Raw genomic sequence first — 22,964 nt, 5'->3', positions numbered from 1 at the left:
GGGGATCCACCGGAAGATCTTACGTAGCATGCGTAGGATGTTGAAGCATGATGAGGAGACGGCGTTGACTTGTCTGGTCATCGAGAGGGAGGAGTCCAGGATGAAGCCTAGGTTGCGTGAGTGGTCCGTTGGTTTGGGTGCGCTGGCCATGGCCGGGGCCACCAGGAGTCGTCCCAGGTGGAGGGTGATGATACTAGGATGAGGACTTCTGTCTTGTCTGAATTCAGTTTCAGGCGGCTGTTCATCATCCACTCGGCTACGTCTTTCATCCCTTCGTGTAGGTTGGTTCTGGCGGGGTCGTTGGTGAGGGAGAGGATCAGCTGGGTGTCGTCGGCGTAGGAGATGATGTTGAGGTTGTGTTGGCGTGCGATGGCCACGAGGGGGCTTATGTAGATGTTGAAGAGAGTGGGGCTGAGCGATGATCCTTGTGGTACGCCGCAGATGACTTCGGTGGCCTCGGATCTGAACGGGGGAGGCGAACTCTCTGTGTTCTTCCGGCGAGGAAGGAGATGATCCACTCCAGTGCCTTCTCCTGGATTCCGGTGTTGCTGAGGCGCTGTATTAGTGTGCGGTGGCATACGGTGTCGAAGGCTGCTGAGAGGTCCAGGAGGATGAGGGCAGCTGTTTCCCCGTTGTTGAGCAGGGACCTGATGTCGTCGGTGGCTGCAATGACAGCAGTCTCGGTGCTGTGGTTTGCTCAGAAGCCGGATTGCGAGGGGTTGAGGGATCCGTTGGTCTCGAGGAAGGCGGAGAGTTGCTTGTTGACGGTCTTTCCGATGACTTTGGCAGGAAAAGGGAGGAGTGAGATGGGGCGAAAGTTCTTGAGGTCCGTGGGGTCCACGGTGGGTTTTTTCAGCAGGGCGCTGAGCTCTGTGTGTTTCCAGCTCTCCGGGAAGGTGGCGGAAGCAAAGGAGCTGTTGATGATATCCCGGAGTTGGGGTGCGATGATGGAGTCGGCTTTGTTGAAGACGTGGTGTGGACAGGGGTCGGTGGGGGAGCCGGAGTGGATGGTGTTCATCGTGCAGATGGTGTCTTCGGTGCTGACCGGGCTCCAGTGCATAGGGTGGTGGTGGGGGGCGCTGGTTCGGAGGTTGGGTGCGTGGTCAGTGCGCCGAAGCTGTTGTGAATGTCGGCGATCTTGAGATGAAATAACGAGGCGAGTGAGTCGCAGAGGTCCTGCGAGGGTGTGTTGTCGCTGTTGCAGGCGTTAGGGTTGGAGAGCTCCTTGACGATGCTGAAGAGTTCCTTGCTGTTGTTGGTATTGTTGTCCAGGCGTTCCTTGAATGTTGACCTTTTAGTGGTGCGGATCAGCTGGTGGTGTTTGCGGGTGGCATTCTTGAGGGCTGTCATGTTCTCCGTTGTCTGGTCATGGCGCCAGGCTTTCTCGAGGGTGCGGCAGTTCTTCTTGGAGGTGTTGAGTTCGGTGGTGAACCATGATGCTTTCTTGCTGCCGGGTCTGCTGGGAGGGTTCTTCAGTGGCGCGAGGTCATCGGCGCAGTTGGTGAGCCACTGAGTGAAGTTGCGGGCTGCTTCGTTGGGGTCCGTAGTTCTGGCGGGCGGGTTCTGGCAGAGGGAGGTGGTGAGCTGGTCGGTGGTGATCTTGCTCCAGCTCCTGCGGGGAGCCTGTTGCGGGTGGTGGTGAGTCACGGATCTCCTGAAGATGAAGTGGACGCAGCTGTGATCAGTCCAGGGGAGTCTGGTGGAGTGGCTGAAGGAGATGTGCTGGTTGGAGGAGAAGATGGGGTCAAGTGTGTGTCCGGCGTAGTGGGTTGGGGTGTCCACCAGTTGCTTGAGTCCGAGGTTGGCGAGGTTTTTCAGGAGGGTGGTGGTGTTGCTGTCATTGTTGTTCTCCAGGTGGAAGTTGAGGTCTCCCAGGAGGATGTAGTCTGAGGAGGTGAGGGCGTGTGGGCTGATGAAGTCTGTGATGGTTTCGCTGAATTGTGTGCGTGGTCCCGGGGGTCTGTAGATGAGAGTGCCTCTGAAGGTGGTCCTAGGGTCGGTGTGTATCTGGAAGTGAAGGTGCTCGGCGGCGGTGAGGGTGTCGTTGGAGTTTGTCGTGATGCGGATGGTGTCTTTGTGGACGATGGCGATGCCTCCTCCGGTCTGGTTGACGTGGTCCCTCCGGGTGATCTTGTATCCGTCCGGGATGGCTATGGCGATGTCGGGCGCTGAGGAGGCGTTCATCCAGGTTTCCGTGAGGAAGGTGACATCTGGTGATGTTGTGTCGAGGAGGTTCCAGAGTTCAACGGCGTGTCTGTGGACGGAGCGGGTGTTGAGCAGGATGCACTTGAGGTGGTTGTTGCTGATGCTCGGCTTGGTGGGTGCGGTGCAGGTTGGGATGCAGGAGAATTTTCAGACTTGGCAGGTGATGGGTCCGTGGGTACGTCTCGGGTTGGCTCGGTAGAAGGCGGGGTTCCAGCCAGCGTTGAGTGCGTTGAGGGTGGCGGCATTGTACGTTCGTGGGATGGCATCGTCGAGGACCAGGGGTCATGGCGCTGGGCGCGGTCCAGGCGCGGACAGGCGCAGCGGAGCGAGGGGGCGACCTAGCCTGGTAAGAGGCCCAGCGGTGGCTCCCTACTCCGAGAGCGCGGTCCCCTTAAGTAAGGAGCTGGGTGGGAGGACCAGCTGGGTGGCGGGAGCGGGGCGGCGAATGAGCTGGAGGGGGGCAGGCCGCAGGGAGGCAGCGGCGGGAAGAGACTGGCGGTGGGCGGCTCAGCGGCGGCTGGGTCGTCCGAAAGCGGCAAGCTAGCAGGCAGGCTAGCTGGCAGGCAGCGGAGCGTGGGGGCGACCTAGCCTGGTAAGAGGCTCAACAGATCAGGACCTGGCTGTTCGAGCAGTAGCGGCTCCCCCCTCCTCCCAGCGCCTTGAGACCATTTGCGAGTGAGTAGTGCGCTTTACAAATTTGCTGATTGATTGATTGATTGATTGAGGTGATAAGCAGTGCATTGCAGGCATGAAAGTTATATTTAGCGCATGTAACCATAATTGCTGAATTTCTATGGTTTTGTATGATTGAAATCTGAGCCTAACCTTAAAGTTCCTGCAACCTTTGTTCTGTTCTGTGAATTTCTAATGTCCCTGTAACTTTTGTTTTTTTTCAATTCATTTCCAAGTTTTTTTTTAATTTTATATCCTAACTATAATGTCCAGGCAACCTTTGTTTTTTCAGTGCAAGGCTAAAGTTTTTCAAAAACAATTTCAACAACTGTAACCTGTTATATTTCGGAATGGCTGCGTGAGCACCGGTGTGGGTCTGTTAGTGGGTGTATTAGTGTGTGGGTGGGACTCTGAGTGGGAGTTGGAATGTGTCAGTGGCTATCTCAGGCAATGTATTATTACGAAGTCCATGCCTTGCTGGAACTGGGGTGCATGCACACAGTTGTGCACATTTTGTACCCCCTTGCATGCATCCCCAGGCTGAGGGGGCACAGGACCCCCTTTGTTTCAGCTCTGCCAGTCTTTTCATGGAGCAAATTCCCCCATGAAAATGCCGCCAGTCCTGAAACTTGTAATATGCATGGTGGTGCCGCAACGGCATCACCTGCATTTTACAATGACTTTCACTGCTGCGTCACCACCAGGAAATGGCAGTTCCTTGGAAGAGCCCGCAGCCAATTATGGTTTGACTGCCCAAATCGTAATAGGGCGGTCAGACCACCAGTACGGCGGTGGCTGGAATGCCACTGCCACACTACCATGAGTCTGGCAGCCCTCGGGCCGCTAGACTCAAAATTAGGCCCGTACTATATTCAAAGGATGGACCTATACTTTCTGGTCTTAGGATGAGATGTCAATAAAGTTTAGTTGTCACACTCACTCAAGTTCAGATTTTACTCCAATGTAATTTCTATGTATTCAGCTTTATTATTGATTTCAGATCATTTTCAATATGGATTTTTAAAAGGAACATTTTTGGTTTTTAGTTACCCAGCCAAAGAACATAGAATAATTTCCAAATTGCCTCAAGTGCAGCTTTACTAGGGGCACGTGCTATGTTTTTATTTCTAAATGTTTCTTGCCGAGGTTTAACTTCTCTAAAATATACATGAAGTTCTTATTGAAAACTACAGTTTTTTAAGAAGAGTCTACAGTTTTGTGGAAAATGTGTACTCATCTATGTTACTTTGTACTGTGAAAGTACTTACTATTCTATCATTGTGCAAATGTCTACTGCATATTATATACTACATCTACATAATAGACCGTCCATTTTTGTATTTCTCTTTGCCACTCCTGTACTTGTTTCAATGCATTATTAACCGTCTTTTTTATTTTTTCAATGTATAATAATCGCAATTAGTCACAAATCATCGCGATACGTAATAAAAAAATTATACATTACAAATTTAAATAACACATCAAACCAACATGATTACTAAAAGCAAAATAGATTAAAATAAACACGTAGTTAAAGAGACCAGACAAAAAAGGAGGACCAATAGGCCATTAAAGTGCTCCATGCCCAGATACTCCCGACTGTTGCAGGTGAGTTTATACTAACTTCTGATTGGGAGGCCTCAAACAGTTTATAAACCAGGTGAAGGTGGATTTGTCTGGGCTGGTTTGAGTAACTGGGGCCCCTTGATGGTATAAGGGAGATATGTTGGGTGGTGAAGGGAAATAACTGCCTAGATCATCTGACAAGTCCCAGTTGATTTGTCTGTGGTGTGCAAGCCCAGGGATGGGCAATTTCTTATATGACGTGGCAGAATGTACTGATATTATTTGTTCACTTGTAGTAGGAACTTGGCGGCCCTGCTGGAAAGCTGGATTGTTTTACTATTCAGTAGTGTCAGCACCACAGCAATATCTTATCTTGAGTGCTGGAAATGCAGAGCAGAGTAATTCCTGTCTCAGTTAGTTAACTAGTGGGCAAATACACAGAAAGTGTAATAGGATGTTGTTGTATTTGCCACATAGATGACAAAGAGAGTTTGGCCATTTTTGTTTCCAGGGCATGACTTGATCTTTTGAGGGAAAAGCTCCCATTCTGGTAATCAGGAAAAAATGCTGAATGGTTTGTAAGATATGGCACGTACGATATGGTTGAGGACCACAGTTGCTATAAGATTGTAGGACTGTCCAGTCATGCTTTTGTCAGGCCTTTTCCACTTTCTCGAGTGACCAAGATTTTAACTTAGCTGCTTTGTTGGCAATTTTTTTTAAGCTGTGAGGCTGATGTGTAACTACAGGGCTCAGAAAGGTTAAGAAATGGCAAAGCTTGGTGGAGCACTGTTGGCCAGGCATTTTTGCTATGCTAACTTTCCTTTACAGAGCAACAAAGAGCTGCTCTCATCTTCCAGCACAATTTACTTATTGTGGCCATCATCACCGGGAGCTGCTGAAACAGCCCGAAATCCGGGTGCACTTGTGCTTGATAAGCGTGTCGTGGTAGGTGGAAAAGGCGTTTAAAGAGGGCGGACTGTTGATGATTAAGAGTCATTGGGGCAGATTTATGATGCCCTTGCGCCTCCTTGCGCCACAATTGCGTCACGTAATGTGACGCAACGGCGGCGCAAACAATGCGCCCTATTTACAACGTGACGCATCTAGGAGATGCGTCACGTTGGAAACCCCTGCTCCATAAGGAGGCATTCCTGCGCAGGGGGGGGGGGGGGGGGGGCGTTCCTGAGCAGGAACGCCTCCTAAAAGTGGCTGAGTGAAATCTATGAGATTTCACTCAGCCACTTTCTACGTCAATTCCTTACGCCTGCTTGAAGCAGGCGTAAGGGTGACGCACAATGCATTGAATAGGTGGCTCCTGTGCATTGCAGGAGTCATGTCGCACTTGCGACATGACTCCTGCAATGCGCCGCCCGTACGCCGAGAGATGCGTCACGCATCCTCACTGCCTTGCACCATGGTGCGCCGCATCATAAATGCGGCGCACCATGGGTGGCGGAGCAGTGGCGCACTGTGCCGCATGTTAACTGGCGCATCCCTGGGGATGCGCCAGTTAACATAAATCTGCCCCATTATATTTTTGCCCTTATGGAGTTCTTAACCGTAGGTCAGCAAGGGTAGAAATTTTGCTGCAATGTTTTGCAGTAAATATAACTGAGACAATCTCCCCATCTTTGTTTTTATTAAATTAAAGGCGAAGAAAAGCTTATTATCTAAAGCACTTTATTGTGCGAGCTGGATTTTGAAATGTAATCTGGATTTCATTTCCACCCCTAAGTATTTATAGTTGCTGACCTAATGGATCCTGTTCTCTGCTGCTTTCCATAAAAAAAATTACGTTTTGTTATAGGCTTTTCAGCAGGAAACAGATGAATTTAGTGTTGTTGTAATATAAGTTCAGGCCAATTGATTCAGTAATACTAAGTAGAACAGTAATTTGCCGCTGCAGGATGATGGACGTCTGGCTGCATTAAAACAATATCGTCTGCGTATTGTAAACTGCGTACTGATCTATTTGCGAGTTTTGGTGGATCACTTGAGACTTCTGATTGCAGGGCTCTCAAGTCTGCTGTATATATGTTGAAGAGACAAGAGGGGAGGGTGCTTCCTTATTTAAGGCCTCTGAATGTGGGGATCTTTCTAGTCATCCTATCACCCTTACCTATTTTCATCTGCACCCAGGTACAGTTCGATGATGGCCCCATCTAGCCATCTTTGCCCATAGGAGGTCCCTTGGGACCATGTAGAATGCAGCTTTTAAATAAAAAAGCAGGTGTATAGGTTGTAATCCTTGTAATTTACCTTTTCAATCAGAAGGCTAAGGGCCACAAGATTGATAGTTGTACTCATACTGGCCCTAAATCCTGTTTGAGTAGCCAGGATTATGTTTCCGGCTGATACCCAAGCTTCCAGGTCTGTTCAAAGGTTAGTAGCATATAGTTTAGCTTCAACACCGATCAAGGCAATACATATTTAGTTCGCTGGGTTTGTCTGTGAACATGACTTGAAGATGGGGTGGAGACTACTGCCTCTACATGATGCTAGATTTGTATTGGTGGTAAATGCCAAAATTAATAAGGGCGTAAGATATGATGCCCAAAAGGCCTGGTGGTACTTGAATATGGTGTTGGGGATACAATTTGGTCCTGGTGCCCCATCTGGTCTCAGTTTCTTCAAGCATTGCCAGACATGCGATTTTTTTCAGCCAGTTTCCCTCTGGTGGGTTCTCTGTGGACGTAGGGCCCTTTGTGGTTATGGTTTTCATGGATGCTCTATTTATAACATGCCCTGGGCAGGCTGCTTCGATGTGCGTAATCCAGACTGATTCTGAGATTCCGTGTAGTAGTGGTAAAAAGTGCATTCATTTTTGCCCAGAACTGTTTACTATTTTTTGTTTTACTTGTGCGCAGCAATTTTTTCCATATATTATCCTGATGTATTTTTTTGACTGACCAGATTGCCTTTTTGTAGGAATGCCTCAGTATAGCAATTTGATCTGTGGTGGAATGGGTTATTGTTGTTTTGTTTTTTCGCAGCTGCCTGATTTCTATGTTAAGAGCTCTTTTTTTTCCTCCAAAGGTCTACAGTGAACGAGGGCACCCCTTTGATTGTTGGTTTGCAGGATTGTGGGTGTTTGGCTGGCCAATTGGTGACAAGTGAGAAACACAAGAGATATGCAGTTCCTAAAGGAGCAGGGGAAAGGCAGGTCTTTCTAAAAAGTGCCCTCACACACCTCAAAGGAAGTCATGCTTCATCATTGGGCCTGCTCCTCGTCAGACCGGCACTTCAATGCCTGATGGGCACCCGCGAATGGGCTCTTTGGCGGAGATCTTTTGTTGATGAAGCCATAGGGTGAGTGCGGGTGTGTGGGCTAGGTAGTGTGGTGAGTTTGAAGATTAAAATCTGTCTGGAGCAACCCTAACTCATTTATTTATTCCCAGGGAGCACTAGCCTAGCTATAAATTGTGAGCCCCAGCTGGATGTAATGATCCTATAGGGCTTGTGTGGTGCATAGGGTCGACATGTTTCATGCCAAAGTAGCCCCTAACCGGTCTGGTGGCAATTCATCAGGACCAAAAAGGGATTTGATAGTACTCTAGCACTACCGCAATACTAGTTCAATGATTCGTATAGTTAGCTAGTAACCAGATGCAGGTGAGTGAACCAGGTCCAATTGACACCGAGGAAGAAGACCTGAGAAGGGGAAGGGGAGGAGATAAAAACAAGAAACCAAGGACTAGTTTAGAAATTGCTAAACACAAGAATGTATTTTGCTTGTAGGGACGAGTAATATGGAGATAGGTAAAGTTTCAGCTAATAAGATAGTGGCTATACTGTGGACAAGGTGCTCGTGTTGGAAGTCTATTCGTTGTTTGCAGCTAGTGCTTGTGATGGTAACACAGTAAGCAAGCTTTAATATTAACAAGGTAGTACTCACCGTGGTCTATTGCTATGACCACAAAGGTGAAAGGGTAAACGGTGTTATGTTCATACAGTTTTCCCTATTTACATTGTATACTTGCGGCACAAGGGCCGTCATCAATCTGCATGGCGCACACAAGACATAACCGTGACAGGCATATGAATACAGGCAATCATGCAACACATACACAGTGGTTACTTATATAACTAGGAATGCGGCCAGTTGTATTCCAAGAGCATACGAGCACCAGAGTTAAGGAAATCACATGTGTACGTATCACTAAATAAATAAAGGTGGTCCCACTATGGGTGCGATGGTATTCCATAAGTGGTGGAACCCGTGAACAAAGGTGACCAAAAGTGCCAAATAGCACCGTATATCATAAAGGGAACTCACCCCTAGGTAATTGGGGCTTTGCTGACGGGTGTTACATAGCACTTTGTTGCTCTGATCTGTAACAAGATGAAAGTTCAAATGCCATCACCATACGTGTAGCGTGTGCCTTACCAGAACGTAGAGATTACTCATGCGGCTTCTCCTGCAGGAAATAAGGATACTCACGCCAAGGAGGAGATGCAACTAGCTTCAGTCTAACATTGACTCCAGACCCCGTAATGCGTGCTTCCGAGTCGGCGGTATTAGAGCATTCACGTGTGTGGCGCTAATGTGTGGTAGGCTGGACCGTGAACTGCTGCGGCCATATTGGTTGAGTATTTTAGTGACCCACATGTAACCATACTGTTGGAGATACATTGTAGTTATAGGGAGAAATGTGTTAACATATAAATAGTAAGGGCATGATGATAATAAATTGGTCATGTGGAGACTGCTCATGAGTAAGTGGAACGGTCTGATATCGGCCGTTGGCATATTTTGGTCATCATTTTATGGGGGTGAAAAGGACCAGAGGAGTAGCTCAGGCCCGGAAGAGTGCGTGTGGACCAGGTGTGAGTTCATGGTTCACAGGCAAACGTTATCGAATGTCCCCTAAGGTGGTGTGTTAGAGGAGGTGGTCAATCTCCCATAGAAATGTGATGGTTTAACCTATGTCAGTTTACAGAGGCCAGCAATCAGGTTATGTGCTTAGACTCAAAAGCGTTGCTCTAAAGATTGTCAAATTTGCTGGCAAGATACTGTATTGTGGAAAGACAGAGGCGAGTGTAGTAGTATAGCCTTGTCTATGATGACAGTAGGGTTGCTGATCCCAAGTAAGTCTCCTTCTTTAAGATGGAACAATATGAGGGATATGCTGGCAGGAGACTGTATCATGAATAAACAGAGGCGGAAGAGTTGTGGTATAGCCTTGCCCATCATGACAAAGAGGTTGCTGATCCCAAGTGAATCGCTCACTCTATGATAGATCATCACAAAACGGATCAAGAAGGCAGGGACATTACCAACTGCCGGGGTATTGAATGCAGTAATCAGGGGCGATTCAACTATGCCCAAGGTATGTCATCATTGAGCCCCCGTGTGTGTGAGGAAAGTTTGAAGACCCAGTTCTGTTCTTTCTTAAACAACGCCACTTTTTATATTTGTGGGTGTGATTCCAAAATGGTCCAGTTTGAATCATGGGTCGTCTGGTTATGTTCTGCAAAATGAGCACACATCCTTGTGTTGATTTTTCTGCATCTTATATTACTTCTGTGCTCGGTGATTCTAGTTTTTACAGGGCGGGTAGTCATGGCTATGTATTGTATCTGGCAGGGAGAGGTGATAAGATAAATGCAATTACGTGTTTTACAGTTTGTTTGTTTGTTTCGTAGCCACGTCATGGTGTTAGTTAGTGTGATTGGCTTGGTTACCTTCATCAGGGGACAAACTACACACTGTCCACAAGGGAAATGGCCCGTTACATGGGGTAAATTCCACAGAGTATTCTGCGGTGGGGGCGTCTATTTTCTTGGTCTGGTAATAATCAACAGTTCTTTGAGATTTGCTGTGCGTCTAAATGCAAACCTTGGTGTACTGGGGGCATGATCACCTACATGGAGAATGCTCCAGCGTTTTTGTATAACCCGCCTGATCATGTTGCCGTTTGGCTAAGTGATTGGTCCATTCTGATACCTGTGATTTAAAATCCTCCAAGTTACTACAGTTGCGTCTTATTCACAGAAGCTGCCTGTAGGGGAGGTTTCCCTTAGAGCTTTTGGGTGGTGGCTACCAAATAACAGTGGGCTGTGACTATCTGTTGTTTTATTTAAGGTGATTGTTTCCAGTCTATTGTTGTTCTGTCTGATCATTAGATCCAAGAAAGGTAGTCCATGGTCAGAGGTGTTAGCCATGAACCTGAGGTAGGGATTAAGGCTGTTGACCCAGGAATTAAATGCGGGGATAAGGTTTATGTTGCCTTTACAAAACAACAATATGTCGTCGATATAGCGACGCCACAGGGAGACATTACCCATGTAAGGGTTGGTGTCAACGAGCACATGTCTCGCCTCAAAGTCTGACATGTAGAGATATGCCAGGCTTGGGGCGAAGGTGCTGCCCATTGAAGTCCCCTGGGTCTGGTGGTAAAGCTGGTCCTCAAACTGGAAAACATTATCTGTCAAGGCACGTTTGTGTGATACATAAAACCAGCCGGTGAGACTGTTAATTTCGAGGCACGTAGTACGTGGTGATTTGGTCAGGAAATCTGTTAATGGACAGACAGACATTACAGGATTGGTCGCGCGACAACTAAGCATAACTATTGATATTTATAGTGGCCATCTTTGGAAGGCTATAGGGACAGGGTAGTGACTAGGTAAAGCTTCCCTGAACACAACGACATGTGATAGTGACATATGGTGTCAGCAGTGGAAATTATACAGACAGGCACCTGATGGTGAAGAATATATACATGGTAAAAAGCAGAAAACAAATAGTTAAAAACTGCAGCATTAAATGATTAGCAATTTGAACAGCTCAGAAAGAACGTATTAGAGGAGAGAAGTCCAATCTTCAAGATGATTTTATCTATTGCGGATACTGTTGGTGCGTAGAATCCAATTCAGTTCTTCATTATTCAATAATTGAGACATATCTGCTCCTCGCGGTGACGGTTTGATAGCAGTAATGATTGTCCATGTGAATTCCTTCTCAGTGTGTCCCATGGCCTGGAAGTGCTCGCCAAAGGGCGCATTTGCAGTATTGCATCGGATCCTGCTGAGGTGTTGGCCGATGCGAAGCTTGATTTTTTGTCTGGTTTGCCCCACATAGATCTTCATACAAGAGCCCAAGATGGCATACACGACATTTGCTGAATTACAATTAGTGAAGTGTCTTCCCTCATACCTAAGTGTTTCAAACATGAATGTTTTTCCCTCAACTGTAGATTCACAAGCTACACAGTCGCCACATTTCACGTGGCCTGTAAGAGTGGGTAGGCCCCATGTGTCATTTAACGTGACTCTAGCTGCAGGTTGTGGTAGTGCTGCCCTTACAAGGTGATCTTTAATATTTTTGGCTCTTTTGAATGCAAACATAGGGTGTTCTATGTCAAGTGCACCTGCATTGAGTGCTGGCCAATGTTTTAATATGCTTTTGCGTATGGCATTAGAGGCCGGGGAGAAGGTTGTGACACATATGAGTCTGTCCTGGTGTTTTTTGGGCCTTGGTTCTAGGAGGACGTCACGGGGAGAGTACCAAGCCCGTTTGAGAGAACGGCGCACAAGTTTGCGAGGGAAGCCTCGGTTGCGGAGTTTGTTACTCAGTGTCTTAGCCTCAGTAAAGTAATCTCTCTTAAAATAGCAATTTTGTCGAATGCGAAGGAATTGTGAATAAGGAAGTGAGTCTCTCAAGGCGCGGGGATGGTGGCTGCTATAGCCGAGCAGGGTGTTGCGCTCTGTAGGTTTACGATGAAGACTAGTGGTGAGGCAACCGTCATGGTGTTTAATTTCAAGGTCGAGGAAAGGAATAGACTCTTTGCTAACAGATAGTGTGTATTTGAGTCTACCACTATTGTTGTTAAGCCAATGAAGCATTTGTGTGAGGGATTCAGCTGAGTCTGACCAGAGCATGAAAATATCATCGATATATCGTTTCCACAGGGCAATGTCACTGTGGAAAGGATCGGATGGATTCAAAATGTTACAGGTTTCGAGGTTGACCATGTAAAGAATGGCCAAGTTGGGAGCAAAAATAGCTCCCATAGAAGTGCCGCGCACATGGCCATAAAACTGATTCTCAAATAAGAAGAAGTTTTTTGTCAGGCAGATTTCTTTAAAAAAAAAAATATTTTTATTTAACAAAAATGACAGACATTTCACTCATGTGCTGAAATCCCCTTACATCACATATAGTTATTGCCACATAGAAAGTCCGTTCAAAACAAAAATACATTTTACATATTTTGTGCTCCATCCCCAGTCCTCCTCAGTTCTAACTCTACCGTTGGTGACACACAAATCTCTCCTTTCTACGAATTCCATTTTGACCATTTCCTGTCCCATTTCTTTGGGCATCCTCTAGCGATTGTCAGGCAGATTTCTAGGAGTTGAAGAATGAACAGAGTGGGGACATTGTGTGGGCATGGTCGTTTATTTAGAACTCCCTCAATAACACGTAATGACTCTCTATCTGTGGAATATTCATATAGAGTGATTCCACATCCAGGGTGTACATTTGCTGGATGTGGGATCAAAGGGATGTTCTTCAATCATGTTGATCATGGACATGCTGTCTCTTATGAAACTCTGGGTTTGTGGTACAAACTCCTTTATAAAAAAGTCAATATATTGTCCGAGGGGCTCCAGTTCTTTCAGAAACTGGCCGCAATTCACCATCCGTGAAGGCAGCAAATCAATTACGTGGTAATCACGTACCCTGGGTAAGCGCAATTCTAGAGCTCTGACACACCCCTATTTGTCTTACACCCATCGATCAGTTCCCTAATTTTCGAACTTCTTTCAGGTCCATATACTCGTCCCGTAGGACTGAATCCTCCCGGAATCCAATTGCGACTTTCCGCACTTAACTGATTGCCTCCCATTTGGTAAATTCCCACTCCTTTTCCTTGCCCTCCTCACTCACCAGACTGTCCTGCATGTGGTCAAATTTCCATGTCCTAATTGTCACTCTTAGCTCCAGAATATCGGTTTTAATTCTCCATGACACTGCGCTGTACCGCACTCAGTACTGCTTGACTACCCCTCCCTTCAAATCCCCTTGTCACCACGCCGTACATCACAATTTGAATGTCAGCACCGCGCCGGTCAACTTCTACTTTTCGCATATAGTGGCAGCCCCTTTTTAATTCACTGCGCCTTAATTCAGTATGGAATGCCTGCACCGTGTTTCTTTATTATTTACTACGCCAACATATTATCATTGTATGCGCGCTTGGCGTTGGATGCATGTAGTCACCTACCGTGTTGTATGCAACCTTATCTATAAGCATATACAGTTTAACCAACCAAACTTGCGGATCAGTTTATTAGGCATGACATTGTATGTACTGCCCACGCGCCACTTCGCACGGGCTGATCATTGGGTCTACTGCCATGGCTATATGAGATGTTGCGCTTCACATTATCATTGGAAGTCACACATTGAGCATGTCTGCTGTGTTCCAAGTCACTGAATATTGACAAGATTGGTCCATGCCTAGATAATTGTCTAAAATGTTATCTCTTTTCCTTCCTTTTCACAATTTATTTTCCCCATTTGTGTTTAAATCTTAATGTTAATTGTTGTGAAAGGCAACTGTATGAATTCAAGACAGGCATGCATATTAATACTGTCCTGAAGATGATGCCACACATGTAAAGTATTGGCATCGAAACGTCGACACCTATATACCATATGTCCCTTAAATACCCAGAATGTATTGCACAATGGTACCATGATTTAATTAAGTCTGTCTACTGAATACTAGAAAACATGCCGCTTTGCCCATTTTTGCCTGAAAATTGTTGTTCTGTCTTGTTGTCTGTGGGTCAGAGGCTGTGCCCCCTTGACATCACTTTCAATTCCATGTTATTTTTTATATTGTTAAAATAAAAACCCTGTTCGGCTGGACAAAGAACATAGGGCTAGATGTAGGTAATTCTATTTGACCACTTCTTAAATACCGAATTTTACCGGTTCGGTATTTAAGAAGTGGTAAAATAGAGGGGGGGGGGGGATGTATGTATTTCTGAATCGGTAAATACCTAATCGTTAAGATTCGGTATTTACCGATTCTGTAAATACCGATTTGGTAATGCCCATTGATTCCTATGGGCATTAAAGCCCATAGGAATCAATGGGCAATACAGAATCGGTATTTACCGATTCGGTAAATACCGATTCCAGCAAGGGTGCAGGGGATGTCACTTTGACACCCTTAGCACCCCAAATACAGGCATGTGCGCCATGTGGCACACAGACATGCCCTAAGGGCATGTCTGTCTGTCACATGGCATAGGTGTGCATGCACAGATGTGCATGCACACCTGAATTCGGTATTTTACCACACAATAGGATTGTGAGGTAAAATACCGAATTCTGAAGGCCTGTAGCACTGTAAACAGTGCTACCTACATCTTGTTTTACAGATTCAGTAAATTTACCAATTCGGTAAATTTACCGAATCTGTAAAATGATGCCCCTACATTACAAATACCCATTTACCGGTCGGTAAATGGCCTCCAACATCTGGCTCATAATGGCTATTTAGCATATGTTGATTTAAACTCTCAATCTTTAAGTTCTAGGGACCCCTGTCTTTAGTAACACGTATTTGAATTGTTGGCACTCGCTTGATTAAGCTATTTAGATCCTTTAAATTTTGTTCAATGCCTGAGACAAGAGTGGCCAAAATGTTCAATAAGACGACTTGAATGTCAAGTTTTTCTGAATGAAATGTTAAGGCAGATGAAATTGCCTCCTTTGTATTTATAAATGAAGCCCACAAGGGAGGACAACGGGGAGTGCCGATCTGGCTAACTTTGTGTTGTAAATGAAGATGTGTTACTTGCTTGGGTTTTATTGTTTTAAAGCAAGTCTTCAGGGGTTTTGTTGTGACTGGTGAGGCCATTTTCATATCTAATTGAGGAGATCAAGGCATTATAATTATGTTTGAGACCGGTGTTTATGGTTCTGTTGAAATGGACTGCTTCGTCATATTTCTCTTTGAATGGGTTGAATAACAATTCCTGCCACTCTGCTGATATCACCAATAATGTTGTGCAATGTTGTGATATTTGTATGGGTGATTAGGTGCAGAAAAGGTGGTGGCTGGAGGTGAGCCTTTGATTATGGCCCTATTTAGCTGGTTGTTTTCAGTAGTATGGACTTGCGCTTTAAGTATTGTTTGATTGCTGGATATTTTTATGAGTTTGTCTATCGAAGAAACAGGCAAGGTTGTTTGAAGTGGTCTGGACGTTTTCATGCCTTGATTCTTTGGAGATTTTTATAAAATCAGTCATTTTAAGGCTCTTTGCCAAATTTATTCTTAGAGATTGAACCGACGAGGCTGGTATGGTTAGTTCAGCTAATAAGTAGCAGTCTCAATTGGCTACTTGGGCTAGCTGCTTGGATTTGGGGTTTGGGATATGTTTCTATTTTTGTGGTCTCTCAAATCCTGGATGATTTTATAGAGGCATCAAATGTGGCGTAAGGTTACTTTGCCTTTTCAGTGCCTTTTCTGCACTAGTCCACTCTTATGCACTTCGTCGACTGGGGGAAAGTGAGGTGGTTATGCGGTCATGATTGGTTCCCTTTCCACCTCTGCGGTGTTCTCTGTTGTGGGATTACTACTCAGGAGTGTTGCAGGGGCTTGGAAGTTCAATGTCTTTTTCTTTTTTTTTGTAAAACAGTTTCCACCCCTTTTATAGTTGTGGCCACTCTCTTCTTCTAGAATCCTTTTTGAAGTGCTTAAGAATTCCAATGGTCACGCTGGGGTGGACTTATTCCCCCTCAGGGGGGTGGACATCTTGAGGTTGTGCCTATTGCTGGGCGCTGTAGAAAAAGGTTTTTGGGGCTGATATAGTAAAAGGACTGGGAGGGGCACTAGTGCGGGGAGGCCATGCGGCAACACCCACAGTATGCACCCAAACCTAGCTCGGCCACCTCCACGGGAGCCTGAGTTCACACTTAGCGTGACTGCTACCACCACACTCGTGCCCCCACCATACCTCTGAGTGCAGCTACTGTGTCCTACTGCTGACCATCCAAACTCATGAAAACTGAAGTGCTATGGCTAGTTTGAGATGATTTGGCCCCATTTTTTTCAAATGGGGACCGCCGTCTCTAGCTGGAGCCCCCAAGGGTGTGGGTGTAGATGCTGGGAGTGTGTGGGTGGTGGGAACAGGGGGTGAACACAGTAACAGGGGCTGTGCCTTAGGTATTGTAATTCCGTGAGACTGTGAACCTCGCCTTGCTTTAAACCGGGGTCCCACAGGAACGCTTAAACTCAAACCAGGCCCTGGTCTCACCTGGGTTTCGGTATACACCCATTACAACGCATTTTTTACAACGCACTACCATTACAACGGAACTTTTACAACGCAAATACCATTACAACGCATTTATTTACAACGCATGTTTTTACAACGCAGGTACTTTTACAACGCATACCATTACAACGTAAGTATTGGTAAGTATATAATTATATTTAAAATGTTATATGTTAGGTTTTTTTTAAAGGGGTATTTTTAGGGTTCAGGGTCAGTTTTGGGTTTTTGGGTAAAGGGGTATTTTTAGGGTTGAGGGTCAGTTTTGGGTTTTTGGGTAAAGGGGTATTTTTAGGGTTCAGGGTCAGTTTTCAGTTTTTGGGTAAAGGGGTATTTTTAGGGTTCAGGGTCAGTTTTCAGTTTTTGGGTAAAGGGGTATTTTTAGGGTTCAGGGTCAGTTTTCAGTTTTTGGGTAAAGGGGTATTTTTAGGGTTCAGGGTCAGTTTTCAGTTTTTGGGTAAAGGGGTATTTTTAGGGTTCAGGGTCAGTTTTCAGTTTTTGGGTAAAGGGGTATTTTTAGGGTTCAGGGTCAGTTTTCAGTTTTTGGGTAAAAGGGTATTTTTAGGGTTCAGGGTCAGTTTTCAGTTTTTGGGTAAAGGGGTATTTTTAGGGTTCAGGGTCAGTTTTGGGTTTTTGGGTAAAGGGGTATTTTTAGGGTTCAGGGTCAGTTTTCAGTTTTTGGGTAAAGGGGTATTTTTAGGGTTCAGGGTCAGTTTTTAGTTTTTGGGTAAAGGGGTATTTTTAGGGTTTAGGGTCAGTTTTCAGTTTTTGGGTAAAGGGGTATTTTTAGGGTTCAGGGTCAGTTTTGGGTTTTTGGGTAAAGGGGTATTTTTAGGGTTCAGGGTCAGTTTTGGGTTTTTGGGATACAGGGGTACAGGGTAAAAATAAAATAAAATTAAATTTAAATTAAATTAATTAAATTAAATTAAATTAAATTAAATACAATTACATTAAATTATATTAATTTTAAATAATATACAATTAAAAAATATATATATACTTACCAATACTTACGTTGTAATGGTATGCGTTGTAAAGGTACCTGCGTTGTAAAAAAAAGCGTTGTAAATACATGCGTTGTAATAGTATTTGCGTTGTAAAAGTCCCGTTGTAACGGTATGCGTTGTAAAAATATGCGTTTTAACGTCATATATCCCTGGGTTTCACCAGCTTCTGTCCAAAGGCAGCATCTCCCTGCTGTAAAGGGGGAAAGGAGGCAGGTGGGGTGTGGTGACAGGGGCAGGAGGCAGGGGAGAGAGGGGTGCTGGTGATGCCGCCAGGTAAACATGAACAGGAAACGAAAGTGAGCCTTCTGATGCGCAAACAGCACCAGCTTTATGCTTGCCATCTCTGTGAAGCCAGGAGGAACCACAGCTCTAGCATCGCTGCTGGTTTCAGATTTGCACTCGCACCCCTCCCAACGCCTACAAGCTCTCCCTAAACACCTCTGCTTGCTTTAGTCCTGGTCCTTCTGGGCACAGAGCCAACTCTGAAACAGCCACTCCCCGCTCCATGACAATCGCTCTGTTGCACCACTTCCTGCTTCATCACTGCCACTGGTTCACTATCGGGATACGTATGTTCCGATTTTGCTGAAAATTCGCAAAGACAAGGTGTTTTTCAAAAAGTGTAAAACACATATAGACACATATTTTAAACAATGTTTGATGATAGCTGTTTACTAACATACTTTTTAAACTTCCCCATCTATAATCTTTTTAAAGAAAACCATTTTTAAATTGTATTTCCCGTTTTCACGCTGAAACCAGTAGTTGCGATGGCATTGGTATTCGCAAAAAGCATGTGACTATGTAAGAAAAAGATTTGATTGAACAAGACAGATTTCATTTATTTTTATAAGAAGTCCCCACCCATTTCTGTATTCTTGAATCTTGCACTACTTCTTGGATTATTCTGAAGATCTAGTTGTCCTTTTCTTACTGCACTGTTTGCAGTTGTCCATTGCAAATTCTATTCCAACAGAATGACAACATGAGAAGATCAGCAGGAGAAGGTTCCAGTGCAGGCAGAGGTGAACAAACAAGAAGAGAGTGCTGAAGAAGGGCTTGAGGCAAACAAAACAAAGCATGGGAATTTTTCACAAATCTTTGTAGAAGCCAAGACAGTTGCAAAATTGGTCAAATGCAGCTTTTGTGGGAAGACCCTCACTAGAGGTACCAATATAAAACTTCCATGCTGTACCACTTAATAATTTTCCAATTCAAGAGCTTGAAGAGGGCAAGGAAGGGGAGAGATGAAGAGGGACCCTCTTCAGCTGCCCCAGCTGTCCCAGGAGAGAGAGTTCCCAGTGAAGTAGAGAGGCATTGTCCACATATAGCTCCTGAATTAAGGTGTGTTGCCATGGATTGCCTGGACTTCCACACAACATTAACAACTGGAGAGAAGTTAATTGATTCCATCGTTGAAGCTGCAAAGTAACATAATCGTTAATTTTTACATTTGTCCTAGGTTTTTGCACTATTTTTGTTGTGCTTGTTCTCATTTTTTCTCCCTCTCGATGCCATTTTTTAGATTAAAAATACCAAAAAATACAAACTGTTAGAAAATCACAAAAAACAAAGTTCAATAAAAAATGAAGATAAAAAGGTACTAGTCAGAACCACCTTTTACAACGTGTTCTGTGTGGGTAAGTGAGTGGCTGTGTAACTGGGTGTATAGGTGTGTGGGCTTCATCCTGGACTCCTCCCTCTCCATGACCAGACAAGTCAACGCCGTCTCCTCATCATGCTTCAACATCCTACGCATGCTACGGAAGATCTTCTGGTGGATCCCCACCGAGACCAGGAAGACCGTCACCCAGGCCCTCGTCACAAGCCGACTGGACTACGGCAACGCCCTCTACGCCGGTACCACCGCCAAGCTCCAGAAGAGACTCCAGCGGATCCAGAACGCCGCGGCCAGACTCATCCTCGACATCCCACGAACCAGGCACATCTCCGGACACCTGAGAGACCTTCACTGGCTCCCCGTCAACAAAAGAATCACCTTCCGCCTCCTCACCCACGCACACAAAGCCCTACACGACCAAGGCCCGAGCTACCTCAACAGCCGAATCAACTTCTACGCTCCCAAACGCCACCTCCGATCAGCCAACCACGCCCTCGCCGCCGTCCCCCGCATCCGAAGAGCGACCACAGGAGGAAGGTCCTTCTCCTACCTGGCCGCCAAGACCTGGAACTCCCTCCCGACCGACCTTCGCCTGACCCAGGACCACCTCTCCTTCAGGAGGAAGCTGAAGACCTGGCTGTTCGAGCAGTAGCGGCACCCCCCCTCCCCCAGCGCCTTGAGACCCTACGGGTATGTAGCGCGCTCTATAAATGTCATTGATTGATTGATTGTGAGTGGGCATGCGAGTGGTTGTATGATTGAGTGAATGGGTGTTTGAGTAGCTGTGTGGGTGTGTGAGTGTTAGTGTCAGTGACTGTATCGGAGAGTGAATAGCTGTGTGAGTAGCTGTATGGGTGAGTGAGTGTTACTGTGAGTGGCTGTATGAGTGAGGAATTGCTAGTGTGAGTGCCTGTATGAGAGAGTGAGAAGATAGATGAGTAGCAATATGGGTAAGTGTGTGATAGTGTAAATGACTGTATGGATGAGTGCGTAGCTGTGTGAGTTGCTGTATGACTGGGTGTATGGGCAAATGAGTGGTTGTATGAATAGCTGTATGGGTAAGTGAGTGACTGTGTCACTGGTTGTATGAGTGAGTGAGTGGTGTATGACTGGCTGTAGGAGTGAGAAGGTACCTGTGTGAGAGGGTGTATGGCTTAGTTAGTATCTGTGTCACTTGCTGCGTCACTCAGTGAATAGGTATGTTAGAGGTTGTACAAGTGAGAGTATGGGTGTGTGAGTAGCTCTATGGGTGAATGAGTGCTAGTATGAACGGCTGGATGAGTAAGTCAGACATTGTTTGAGTACTTGCATGGGTTAGTATGTGCTAGTGTAAGTGGTTTTATAGGTGAGTTAGTGAGTTTGTGAGTAACTGTATAGCTGAACAAGCTATAAATGGCTGTATGGATGAATGAGCAGTTGTGTGAATAGGCATATGAGTGAGTGAGCGGGTGTAACGGTGAGTAAGTAGGTGTGTGAGTAAATGTACGGGTGAGTGAGTGGGTGTATCAGTAACTATGGGTAAAGGAGTGCATGTCTGAGTGGCTGTATGGGTGGGTTAGTGGCTGTGTGAGTGGCCATATTGGAGAGTGACTGTTACTATGATTGGCTGAATGGGTGAGTGACTCCTAGTATGATTGGCAGTATAAGTGAGTGAGAAGGAATATAAGTACATGTATGAGTGAGCAAAATGGTTGTGTAGATGAGTGACAGGCTGTGTGAGTACTTGCATGTGTGAGTGGGTGTGCAACTGGTTCTATGGGTGACCGAGAAGCTGTGTGAATGAGTGTATGGGTGAGTAAGTGGTTGCATAAGTGGCTGAATGGTTGAGTGAGAAGGTTCGTAAGTAGCTGTGTTGGGGAGTGAGAGGGTATATCTGTGACTGTATGGGTGAGTGAGTATGCCTGTGAGTGATTGTAGGACTGAGCAAGTGGCTGTGTGAGTGGTCATATGGGAGAGTGAGTAGTTGTGGGAGTAGTTGTATAGGTGGGTGAGTCACTTTGTGACTAACTGTAGAAGTGAGTGAGTGGCTGCATGAGCGGCTGTATGGGTGAGTGGGTAGGTGTGTCAGTAGCTGTATGGATGAGTGAGTGGGTGTGTCAGTGGCTGTATAGGTGAGTGAGTGATTGTATAAGTGCCAGTAAATGTGCTGAACTACACTGAAAGTTTTAATGACAAAATAAGCAAAAGAAACTAATGGCAAGCAATGGCAAGAACACTTTGGGCATCATTAGGATGGCGGGTGGACTTTGTCCGCCCACCATCCTGACGGTAGAAGGGACCACCCACCATATGTGCGGGAGTCCCATGGGTGACATTAGGATGTGCCTGCCACACTGGTGGGCGCATCCTGCATTTTTAACATAGCGGCGGGCGGTGCTTTCAGCACCGCCTGCCGCAATGTCAAAAATGCATGTTGTGCATGTGCATGCACAGCATGGCAGGCACAGCGCAGTGCCTTCCATGTTGTGCATGCACATGTAGGGGGTACCATAGATACCCCCCATGTACCCCCTCCTCCCCCCCAACATCCTGGGGGCCTGCAACGGGCCCCTACCTAGAAGACCGCATACCTTTCCATGGCGATTTTGAAAGGCTCCCTCCCGCCTGCATCCTGATATGGATGGCGATGTCTAACAGACACCGCCACCATATGAAACTCTTTCCCGCCCGGTCGACTTGTCAACCAGGCGTAAAAGCGGCAGACTGTCTTCCCGTCCGCCGCGCTCCCCCGCCATTCTAATATGGCAGGGGGAAATGGGTGGTTGGCGGCCTAGGATGTAGGGCGGATGGCCACCGCGTGCATGGCGGTGGTGATCCGCCCTACATCCTAATGGACCCCTTTATGTTTAGAAACACTCTCCATGAATATCTATAAGCAATATGTCTGTGGTAGAAAAAGTGTTTTGAGACATCTAACGACGTACAACTGCAGCCGCTATGGAAAAATAAAAATAATTTAAAGAAATGTTAGTATTTGATCTTCCAAATTACAAAATCATACCAACATACATTTCTTATACTATAACATTGTATTACACCATAGTGAAATTATCATTTTCCCTTTTTTACTGTTCTCAGCGTTCATACTATTTCACCCTAAACAGTGGTCTTTATGAAGCATCCTCCTCAAACAATGGGGAAAAACAATCAATGGATTGTAAACAAAGCCCATAGCTGCAAAGCATATCCCTATAATTGAGTGACACTATGCATTACGCTCACTACAATTTGTTAATTAATTGCTTTTTCTGAACTTGCTACAGTAATGTAAACAAAGCTATGTTAAACATATTTCTAAAATTATTATATTGGGTACAATATTAAATATAAATGTAAAGCACTCTTCAGTTTAGAAGAACTTTTTTGGAAACAACACCCCTGGTAAGCCAGATAATGTTTAAATACTGATGATCCAGACAGACAACATCTCTTAGTGCAGTTATTTCTAAACAATAGTATGCTGAATGTTGGTTGATATAACAAAAGTGGTAATTTTTTTGTTACAACTGCAGTTTATGGTTTCAACTTACAGCTGCTGTAATTGGATTATGTCCATTCAGTTCACAACTTGAATTACACAGTGTAGTATT

The sequence above is a fragment of the Lissotriton helveticus genome, chromosome 2_1 (assembly GCF_964261635.1).
Source record: "Lissotriton helveticus chromosome 2_1, aLisHel1.1, whole genome shotgun sequence".
Classification (NCBI taxonomy): Eukaryota; Metazoa; Chordata; class Amphibia; order Caudata; family Salamandridae; genus Lissotriton; species Lissotriton helveticus.
This window is presented reverse-complemented; position numbering follows the sequence as displayed.